The sequence below is a fragment of the Thamnophis elegans genome, chromosome 15, assembly GCF_009769535.1.
Source record: "Thamnophis elegans isolate rThaEle1 chromosome 15, rThaEle1.pri, whole genome shotgun sequence".
NCBI lineage: Eukaryota > Metazoa > Chordata > Lepidosauria > Squamata > Colubridae > Thamnophis > Thamnophis elegans.
Genome location: NC_045555.1, coordinates 16,153,170 through 16,159,626, shown reverse-complemented (window position 1 = coordinate 16,159,626; position 6,457 = coordinate 16,153,170).

The window sequence follows — 6,457 nt, the reverse complement described above, 5'->3', positions numbered from 1 at the left end:
CAGAGTCAGCCTGCAATATTGTACTCTAACCACGACATCCTTATTTCCTAGGCAATGCCTATTTCCCCACAAATCCATGGCATTAATTTGAAGCCAAATCTACCCAACCAAATTCCCAGTGTGAAAATGCAATATTGTAAATTTTAAAAATTGCTTCAGACAATTGATTTCTTTGAGGGCCAGCCAGAAGGGGGCACATGTCCCCCCATGCCCTTTGGGCTCCTGCAACACTCTGTCAGCTAGAAACAGGCCATGAGACGTCTATGCAACCCGGTTTTTTGCTGGCAGAGTGCTGCAGGAAGCTGAAAATGTGCTGGGGGGGGGGGGACACTGATATTTCCAAGCCAGGCCAGCGGGCCAGATTTAAGCACCGGGGGGGCAGATCTGGCACGTGAATCTTGAGTTTGATATTGTTTTTGTTGTTAATTGCAAAGTCATATCCAACCCATCTCGACCCCATGGACAATGTTCCTCCAGGCCTTCCTGTCCTCTACCATCCTCTGGAATCCATTTAAGCTCATGCCTACTGCTTCAATGACTCCATCCAGCCACCTCATTCTCTGTCGTCCCCTTCTTCTTTTGCCCTCCAATGTTCCCAGCATTAGGCTCTTCTCCAGTGAGTCCTTCCTTCTCATTAGGTGGCCAAAGTATTTGAGTTTCATCTTCAAGATCTGGCCTTCTAAAGAGCAGTTAGGGTTGATCTCCTTTAGGACCGACCGGTTGGATCGCCTTGCAATCCAAGGGACTTGCAGGAGTCTTCTCCAGCACCAGAGTTCAAAGGCCTCAATTCTTTGGCGCTCAGCCTGTCCAACTTTCACAGCCATCCATTGCAACTGGGAAAACCATAGCTTTTGCCATGAGTTTGACACCCCTGGCTTAAGAGAACATCTAGCAAAATTATTCCTAACTATGTCTTCCCATTCATGTTCTCAAGTGCTCAGGTGTATTTGAAATTCCAGCCAGGTTAACACCCAAACTGATTTGTACATGTGCATTCCCCAGGTTTCAGGAATTTGTTTTTTTCTTGAATGAAACTCTAAAATTGAGAACATTCTATGTATTCATATGCATTGCTTTTATTGATGAACATTTCAATGGAATTCAGATTATTATTAAATGCAGAGAAGAGCAACAAAGATGATTTAGGGAGCTGGCATCAAACTCGGACAATGAGGAAGTTGGGGAGGAACTTGGGCCAGTTCTGGAGTCTGGGGAAGGCTCTGATTGAGGTTCTGCATCAGATGCACAGATAGAGCCAGGGCCATCCAACATTTCCCAGCCAGTGGAGAGGCAGCTGCACTTGGAGGCTGAGATGAGTGAGGAGGAAAAACAGCTGGGGCCTGTTCCAGATGCACGTATGTGCAGAGCTGTTAGGAGAGGAGAACAACGGAGGACAAGGAGTCGACTCGGGAAGCAAAGCACACATGGATGTTGAATGGCCCCTCCCTGGCTGGGTAATAAATAGAAGGAAAGGGAAGTGGTGGTCATAGGAGAGAACAGTTCGGATTTCTGAAGATTTGGCTCATCGTGTTTCGTGCCACAGAGACTACTTGCCAGAACTTAATTTGCAGCTTTGTGGCTGGGAGCTCAAGGCCTGGCAATTATGGCAAGGAATTGATAAGGTCTGTAACTGCAGTTAACTCTTTGAAGGACTATTGCTTGGACTTTTCAATGTGTGAATGCCATTAATTCACAGGAGATAAATAAAGAAGGGGTTTTTTTGAACAAGGAATCTGTTTCATGTTTCTGCTAAGGCTGGGTCAGAACAGGCAACCATACACATTAAGTCTTCTTGGGGCCAAGCTCCTCCTTGTGTAATATAGCAATAGCAGTTAGACTTATATACCGCTTCATAGGGCTTTCAGCCCTCTCTAAGCGGTTTACGGAGTCAGGATATTGCCCCCAACAACAATCCGGGTCCTCATTTTATCCACCTCGGAAGGATGGAAGGCTGAGTCAACCCTGAGCTGGTGAGATTTGAACAGCCGAACTGCAGAACTGCAGTCAGCTGAAGTAGCCTGCAGTGCTGCATTTAACCACTGTGCCACCTCGGCTCTATATAACCATGTAGGTTCTTGACTCCAGCACAACGATTTGTCATTGCCCATTTCTGCCATTCTTTTGCTTCCTTCCTAATTTAGCCATGTCAAGGCCGTATCCCATCAAAATCCTGACCATATCCAAGCACCCTGTCTAGCTTTTAGAACTAAGCTATAGTTGTCTAGCTGGGTTACCAGCTTGGTCACCCAGAAACATGTAGGCAAAATAAAGACATTTTGAATCTGAGGTTCCCCAAGGAGCAAGTGGCATCTTTCCTTTGAGAGCAGCCAGAATTGAGCTGCAGCCTCTATAGATATGGAAGGTCCATGATGGAGGAAGCTGATCTATCGGTAGATCTCTGCTTCTTCCACTAAATGAGGCTGTACTATCTCATTCCCCCAAAGCCCTATTCCTTATTACAGTTTGGTTCTTACAGAAATTACACCAGGCTTCTCATTTGGATCCTGTGGAATGGCAGCCAAAAAATAAGCTAACAGTATTCACTTTTCAAACTTATAAGCCTAAGATTGTTCTTTTGGTGCCATCTACTGGTAGAAGACGACTATGACCACATAAAATCTCTACTAAATACAGCTAGAGAAATGCTTAACTTCATACATACTGTACTTCCATACATGTATGTATGTATGTATGTATGTATGTATGTATACATACATACATAGATACATACATACATACGAGTTGGAAGGGACTTCAGTTTCTTCTTGAAATCCTCCAGTGATGAAGCTCCCACAACTTCTGAAGGCAACTTCTGTTCCATTGGTTTATTGTTCTCACTGTCAGAAAATGTCTCCTTATTTCCAGATTGAATCTCTCCTTGATCAGTTTCCATCCATTATTCCTTGTCCAGCCTTCAGGTGCTTTGGAAAATAGCTCGACACCCCTCCTCTCTGTGGCAGCCCCTCAGATATTGAAAGACTGCTGTCATGTCTCCCCTTCTCTTCACTAGACTAGCTATGGCCAGTTCCTGTAACTGTTCATCGTGTTAGCTTCCAATCCCCTAATCATCTTGGTTGCTCTTCTCTGCACTCTTTCCAGAGTCATGCATCCATACAATGTTGGTATTGGAAGGCGCTTATAGCATCCTTTCTGATTAAGAAGATTTAGTTTTAGTTCCTACTTGCTTTGGTGCATTGAAGAGTTAGACTAGATCAGCTTTTCTCAACCTTAGCAACTTTTAAGTTGTGTGGACTTCAACTCCCAGAATTCTCCAGGCAGTCTACGTCCACACCTCTTAAAATGCTACGGTTGAAAAACACAGGGCCAGAAAATGTCATGAGAGCAGTGTAAACATTTACTTTAGTAAAGCTTAACAATAAGGGTCACAATGACTCCAAGAAAGCAAAATTAATACCTAAAAATAGCAACAAGCAAGCTTTGATGGTATAAAACAGTTTCTAAGTCTTTCATTTTAACCCCTCACAATTTATGCATATCTTTACTTCAAAATGTCACTGGAAGGAGATCTGTTCTACATTGCTCTCAACATTGCATATTCTCCCTCCCTCCCTATCTATCTATCTATCTATCTATCTATCTATCTATCTATCTATCTATCTATCTATCTATCTATCTATCCACACACACACACACACACACACACACACACAATACAATACCAGAGTTTGAAGGGACCTTGGAGGTCTTCTAGTCCAACCCCCTGCCTAGGCAGGAAACCCTATACCGTTTCAGACAAATGGCTATCCAACATCTTCTTAAAGTCTTCCAGTGTTGGAGCATTCACAACTTCTGGAGGCAAGTTGTTCCACTGATTAATTGTTCTGTCAGGAAATTTCTCTTCAGATCTAAGTTGCTTCTCTCCTTGATTAGTTTCCACCCATTGCTTCTTTTTCTACCCTCAGGTGCCTTGGAAAATAGTTTGACTCCCTCTTCTTTGTGGCAACCCCTGAGATATTGGAACACTGCTATCATGTCTCCCCTAGTCCTTCTTTCTATTAAACTAGACATACCCAGTTCCTGCAACTGTTCATGTTTTAGTCTCCAGTCCCCTAATCATCTTTGTTGCTCTTCTCTGCACTCTTTCTAGAGTCTTGACATCTTTTCTACATCGTGGTAACCAAAACTGAATGCAGTATTCCAAGTGTGGCCTTTCCAAGGCATTATAAAGTGGTATTAACACTTCACGTGATCTTGATTCTATCCCTCTGTTTATGCAGCCTAGAACTGTGTTGGCTTTTTTGGCAGCTGCTGCACACTGCTGGCTCATATTTAAATGGTTGTCCACTAGGACTCCAAGATCCCTTTCACAGTTACTACTGTTGAGCAAGGTACCACCTATACTGTACCTGTGCCTTTCATTTTTGTTGCCTAAATGTAGAACCTTACTCTTTTTACCATTGAATTTCATTTTATTAGATAGTGCCCAATGTTCAAGTTTGTCAAGATCCTTCTGTATCTTTAGCCTATCTTCTGAAGTGTTGGTTATCTCTGCCAGCTTGGTGTCATCTGCAAATTTGATGAGTTCCTCATTTATTCCCTCATCCAAATCATTGATGAAGATGTTGAAGAGTACTGTGCCTAAAACAGAGCCTTGGGGTACTCCACTGCACACTTCCCTCCATGAAGATGCAGTTCCATTGAGGACTACATGTTGAGTGTGATTAGTCAGCCAGTTACAAATCCATCTGGTGGTGATGCTGTCCAACCCACATTCTTCTACTAACGTATATGTATGTTTCTGTGTGTGTATTTTATGTGTGTGTGTGTGTGTGTGTGTGTGTATGTATGTTGTATTTGTGCTGATAAATAAATAAATAATTTATTTATCAGCACAAATACAACAAATGTAACAAAAAGGCAACAGTAAAAATATTGGGTTTCTGTCTGGATGGTCTCTTGTGACGAGCCGAAGGACAGAGAATGGAAGTAGTGATCTTCCTCCCATATTTGGGCATACCGGGGGTTGTAAATCTAAATAAATACCTTTCACCCCAGCCTGGCTGATAAGGAGTCGAGCTCTGTGGCTAAGTGGTTAACACATCTGCCTAAGATGCAATACAGCACAGGTTCGATTCCCAGTAAGGGTATGGCTAGCTGATGAGAGCTAAATAGCTTGAAATAGATCTATACTAGTCTCCCTTTATTTATTCATCAGCACAAATACAACAAATGTAACAAAAAGGCAACAGTAAAAATATTGGGTTTCTGTCTGGATGGTCTCTTGTGACGAGCCGAAGGACAGAGAACGGAAGTAGTGATCTTCCTCCCATATTTGGGCATACCAGGGGTTGTGACTTTAAACATATCTATCTATCTATCTATCTATCTATCTATCTATCTATCTATCTATCTATCTATCTATCTATCTATTTATCTATCTATCTACATACATACATACATATACACACACACACATACACACACACGTATACACACAACACATACATACATATATACGAAACTTACAAAATAGAAAACACTTCACAGATCTGTACATTGGGGAAACAAAACCACTTCACAAATGCATGGCACAACATAGGAGAACAAACTCATCAGCACTAGATTCAGCAGTCCATCTGCATTTATAAGACACAGCCCACTCTTTTGAAGACAGCAAAGTCCACATTTTGGACAGAGAGGACCACTGGTTTGAAAGAGGGGTCAAAGAGGCCATCTATGTCAAAATTGAACAGCCCTCTCTCAACAGAGGGGGAGGGGAGATACAACACTATCTCCTGTCTACAACACAGTCCTTTCAACAGCTCCAAGAAGGCTCCACACCCATTTGCACCGCTGAGGACACAGAGAAAATCTCCAAGTGGCCTTAACGGTTCTCTAAAAGGATGCAAATGGATGCAAATGGCCAGCTGTCTGCAAGGAATACAAATCATCTTAACAAGAAGTTGCTTTTGCATTTCTTTACGGGACTATAAGGGACTGCTTCTCTTTAACCTAAGAAAGACATAAAACCATCTTCTCCTATCAAAGGTATTTAATATATTACATACTTAAACAAACATGTTACAAAAATACCATTTATTATTAATGATAGAGAACCTGAGCCAACAAGTTCAAAAACACTTCAAAGAATGAGAAAATATGGATCAAGAAATCACATTTTTTGTTAGACTGTTCCGTATAAAGGTAGTCTCAAACAACGACTGCAACTGAGACCAGAAAAAAAAATCCATCATGATGTGACTTCACCCCCATTTTTAAATTCACTCTAAACTCTCACCACAGTTGTGAAGCCAGAGATCGCAGGATCTGTGACCTGTGACCTTCCTTGCGGGCTTCCACATGGACGTTGTTGGAAGCCAATTGTGATCATGCGACTGAAAGACACTGCAACCGTTGTACGTGAGCCAGCTGCCTAGTACCCAAATTAGTCATGTGCTTCGGGGGTGGGAAGAGTTAATGTGACAGTTGTAACTTG